This window comes from Sceloporus undulatus, chromosome 4 (assembly GCF_019175285.1).
Source record: "Sceloporus undulatus isolate JIND9_A2432 ecotype Alabama chromosome 4, SceUnd_v1.1, whole genome shotgun sequence".
NCBI classification, from domain to species: Eukaryota; Metazoa; Chordata; class Lepidosauria; order Squamata; family Phrynosomatidae; genus Sceloporus; species Sceloporus undulatus.
This window is the reverse complement of record NC_056525.1, coordinates 66,273,706-66,278,869: the sequence shown is the minus strand read 5'-3', so window position 1 is coordinate 66,278,869 and position 5,164 is coordinate 66,273,706. Positions and strand designations below refer to the sequence as shown.

At 41.2% G+C, this 5,164-nt stretch overlaps 1 protein-coding gene across 1 annotated transcript in view; it reads right to left on the bottom strand.

The window, feature by feature from the left end:
- Positions 1-4,065, bottom strand: part of MLN (motilin) — a 28,649-nt gene extending 24,584 nt beyond the window's left edge. Inside the window, exon 1 of the mRNA XM_042463996.1 lies at positions 4,030-4,065. The gene's annotated coding sequence lies outside the window, so the exon portion shown is untranslated. The remainder of the gene's footprint in view (positions 1-4,029) is intronic.
- Between the last annotated feature and the right edge of the window lie 1,099 nt (positions 4,066-5,164).

Sequence of the window (5,164 nt, the reverse complement as noted above, 5' to 3'; positions counted from 1 at the left end):
GGGGGGGGAGGTCCTGGGGGAGGGGCTAAACTGGGGTGGGACTGTGTGGCCCCGCCCCAAACCAGGAAAGTCCCGCCCCCAGGCGGGATATGGCAAGCCTAGATGGAGCAGGAATATCACATACTGTACAATATTTTAAATTGCTGTTTTGTGTGGTGCCTCTTGTTGCTGTCTTGTGCTCTCTTGTGGGTGTTGAGAAGATGACAAGGTGAACCAGAAGTGAGTTGTGCCATAGGCCAGTGGTTAGTCACATTCACATTTTTTAAAAAACAGAAACTAATAATGTTGAAGTCGAAGGCTTTCATGGCCGGCATCCATAGTTTTTTGTGGGTTTTTTGGGCTATGTGGCCATGTTTTAGCAGAGTTTCTTCCTGATGTTTCACCAGCAACTGTGGCTGAAATTCTGCTCAATGCACAGGGCATTGAAATCCACAAACACCTGGACAATTTCAACAAGAAAGAAGAATCCCTTAAAGTAAACAAGGTCCTGAAAGACAGCAAAATAAAGACTCAACAAATGCAAATGAGAAATCTCCCAGGGTCATGGGTTTCCCAGCAGACAATGAGCACTAATCAAGCAGACATTAATCCTCTATGTGCAGACCCTCACACCCTGAGGACTGCCATCAGCAACAAACAATACACATGCAAATCACTCCTGTCTTTCCAGGTCACACAATATATATAGCCAAGTCCTTTCCAGGCAAACATTCTCTGAAGATGCCAGCCACAGATGCTGGTGAAACGTCAGGAAGAGTCTCTGCAAGAACATGGCCACATAGCCTGAAAAACCCACAAAAAACTAATAATGTTGAGTTACTTACTTTTAAGAAAAGAGAAGTAAAAGCTTTTAAAGATGGTATATACCTTTTGAGTCACAAAGAGATATTTGTAACCAATTATTTTTCAAGAATAACAGGTCTGATACTTATATTTATTTGAAGCATTTATCTATCACCTCTAATACCCCCAGGCTCACAAGGTGATGTACAACTTTCTAAGTGCTGCTTGTTTCCTCTTCCTCTCTGATCTTGTGCATTGTTTGGTAAGTTTATCTAGATAATCACAACCATGCTGAACAACTGTCTTAGAAGTAAAAGGGCTAAATTAAATATTAGTTATATTTAAAGTAGACGTACTGAAATGAATGGGTCTTGTTAGTCACAGGTCCCACTGATTTCAATGGTTTTACTCTAGGTAGATGCACTATCTGGACTCAGGTTGGCAGTTTGAGGCCTGGGTGCCGCATGATGGGGTGAGCTCCCATCACTAGTTCCAACTTCTGCCAACCTAGCAGTGTGAAAGCATGCAAATGCAAGTAGATAAATGGGTACCACTCCGGTGGGAAGGTAAACAGCATTCTGTGCAATCATGCTGGCCACATGATCTCTGACAACGCTGGTTCTTTGGCTTAGTAATGGAGATGAACACCAACCCCTATGGTCAGGCACAATTTGACAACCTTGTCATTGGGGAGTACCTTTATCTTATCTACTCTTTGTAGATTTATCATTGTATTTAAAACAAAAGAAAAAAAGGATCTTGTGTATCCTGGTGGCAAAGGATAAGGTCTCTTAGCACGTTAGCTAAGAGGCATATTTGCAAAATGCCCCTTAGCACATTACATGTGTAGAAGTTCATCTTAAAAATATGCAGTATGTATGCAACAGATATGTATATTCACTGGTGTATTTGTCAGACCACCAGACTTGGTTGTAATTCTTGGTAACAGAAGTAAAGATTTAACTTTCAGAATTCCAGCACTTACCAGATTACAGTTTGACACCATATCCTTGGTGTCAAACTCTGGTTTAATTTGTGTAATGCAGAAATTAGAAAGGTTATTTTTTTTAACTCTCTCTCTCTCTCTCTCTCTCTCTCTGTGTGTGTGTGTGCCTTCATGTTGTCTGTTGGTGTATGGAAGGGGTAGGCAACATTTTTGAGCTGGGGGCCGGGTTGCTGTCCCTGAGACAACTGGGGGGCCGAAGCCAAAAAATAAATAATTAAATATTTTTAAAAATAAATAAATAAATAAATAAACCAGGACAAATGTAGGACAAAATTTTCAAATGGAGGACACTTTTTTTTTAAAAAAAAAGGGAGGGCATGCAAAAAATTTTGCTGATTTTTTAAAAAATGTTAATATAAATGCATGTTTCTGAGGCTTCTATAGACAATTGCCCCCCCTTGCCTGCCGCTTGTCCCCCCTTGCCCGCCTCCTCCTGATAGGCCAAAGGCCCCATGCCCTCACGCGAGAGGCCAAAGGCTCCGGCGGCAATCGGCAGCAGGACCGGGCTGGGGCCGGTCCCAAGGCCTTGCCGGGCCGCATCCGGCCCGTGGGCCGCAGGTTGCCTACCCCTGGTGTATGGCGACCCCATGAATTTCATTTAGCTACCCAAATTTTCAAACTACTGGGTTAGGCTAGTTGGCTTGTAGGTAAAATATTCAGAGAACATCTAGCCTCATTTCCAGGTTCTTACATATCATAAACTGCTACATCCTTACATGTAATTAGGCTGTGCAAAGTGCCAGACTAACAGATTGTTTGTTTTGAAGCAAGTCTCAGTGTTGATCAGTTTGTATATATTGTGGAAAATTATAGCTTTCAAGCATTTTCTATCATTTATGTGTATTTTACAGCGTTAGAGAAAATTAAGGTGTCATACTTTAATTATGTAAACACCAAGATTCTAAAAGTTGATTCTTTATTACTGTCATAAATAGTAACTCAGATTACTGACATGATAAGGTGGAATATGCCAAAGAAACATCTTTGATTTAACATATTCTTGGGGTTAGGCTTTTTTAAATGTATTACTTGGAAGTAGCTCAAGTGGTTAAGACAATGACTTTGTTGACTGCAAGATCGGCAGGTTGGCAGTTCGAGGCCCAGGTGCTGCATGATGGGGTGAGTTCCTATCACTAGTCCCAGCTTCTGCCAACCTAGCAGTTCCAAAGCGAGCAAATGGAAGTAGATAAATAGGTACTACGTCTCAGTGGAAAGGTAACAGCGTTCAGTGGAGTCATGCTGGCCACATGACCGCCAGAGCAGTCTTCAGACAAAACTGGCTCTTTGGCTTAGAAATGGCAATGAGTACCGCCCCCTACAGTCGGTTATGACTAGACATTCATGTCAAGGGACTATCTTTACCTTTACCTTGCCTAGACATAAATTCTAAATTGAGTCTTTCTATTTAACATTTTTTACATGTATGGCAAAAATAACTTATTCAGTAGTGGTTTCCTCAGTGCCTCCATTTCACGCTTGCATTGAACCACCACTTCACAAAGCATACTTTGAAATCCAGGCTTTTGAAAATGTAATTTACCTTCATCAGGGAAACTACCACATGGTTGGAAGTCAAGATTATAAAGAAATATGTCTCTGTTGTAATGATTTTAATTATGTGCTAGCTTTTAGTATTTAATTGTTTCACTGTGCTTCCGATTGTGTTTGATGTAAGCTGGTCTGGGAACAGGGTTGACTTAAGAGTGACGTGGAGCTATCCAAAATAAACTATAAGAAGAAGAATCATAGAATCATAGAGTTGGAAGAGACTGCAAGGGCCATCCAGTCCAACCCCGTGCCATGCAGGAAATCTAAATCAAAGCATCCCTGACAGATGACAGAAGGAAAGGAAGAGGAAGAAAGAACCCATTTCCCCCCAATAACATTCCTATTGATATGGCTAGATAATGAACAGTTCCCTTTTTATCCATCAACAAGGATGGCCAAGATATAGACCCCTTAAAAGAACTGTATAGCAATGGTCTCAAAAATTCTCCACCTCATTTGTGAATAGAGAAACTGGGCAGACTTCTTCATGACATTTCTTTAGGGTATAAGGACATTTTCTAATAATTTTTTGGGAGTTGGGAGTTTGGTGCGCGCACACACAAACACACACACCCCTTGTTGCTGGCTTTACAGCACTGTTTGATAGTTAGGTCACAATTTTCATTTTCTGGCCTTGAGAGAAAAAGAAAAATCTCAGGAAAAATAATTTTTGGAAGGAACAATTACCTTACCTTTAATTAAAATGGGTTTCCTCTCTTCACCCACACTTACACTTTGCAAACCCATCCAACTGTGGAATGTCTCCTAGGTTTTATGGCCAGTTCCCAGCTATCATCCAGTCAATAATGTTACATTTCATCAAAACATTCCCTAAAAATGTGCTGGTAGTTAAGGCACTCCCCAGAGCGCTTTGTATTTATTACAGTTCATTGTAAATCCTGTGAAGTGGGCACAGCTGTAAACCTCCAGGAGGGGTCAAATAGTGTTGCTCCTTGGAACTTTGCACTCCCCCACATGAATCTGTGACACCAGTTTTCATTTTAATTGAGTTTTAATTTTTTTACAGCTATGATGGATGTGGCTGCGAGACAGCAGATGGTGTTGAGAACAGCAAATTAATTATCAAGGAAGGTCATTCTTTGAAAGCAGGAAACTTTCCTGTTTCCCCCTCCCTGTTTTGCCAGGGAAATGTATCTGCCAGCAGCAAGAGGGACAGTTTTGAAAGTAAAAAGAAAACAGTTAGATCAATCATATTTGTATCAATTAGATGTCAGTGGACAAATTGACTATGCATATGCTATTTCCGCAGCGTGCACATAACTAGTCTCAGACCAGAACCTGTGCTTTGAAAAAAGGCATATCTGACGTAAATTGCTGAGGGTCTATTGATGGGGGCGGCGGGGGGGGGGGAAGAATACTTATTATTTAACAAGTGGGGATTAGTTCAATGACATCTTAAAGAAGGGAGAATAGTAGATCATGGAATTCATTGCGAAAGCTGCTATTAAGTTTAATGGAGCTAAGAGTACCAAATGGTTGGTTCAGCAGGTTCAGTGTCTGATATCACCCTTTTAAAAGGATCTGGCAGCAGAGTGATGGGAAAGCACACAGTGTAAGGCACTGGAGAGGTATGTCTGATCAGGATAAAAAGTACTGGCTTTGTTGGACAAATAGGGTAATATGGTATAAGGCAGCTTTGTCTAATACCTTGTCCTGTACACAAAGTGGCACCAAGGTACAGTGGCGTCACTAGGTTTGGCATCACCTGGTGCAGTAATTCATGGTGTCACCCTTCATTGACCTCCCCCCATACTATACCATACAGAATCCTTAGTAATGTTTTTTGTACTAATGTTACTCAGTAAT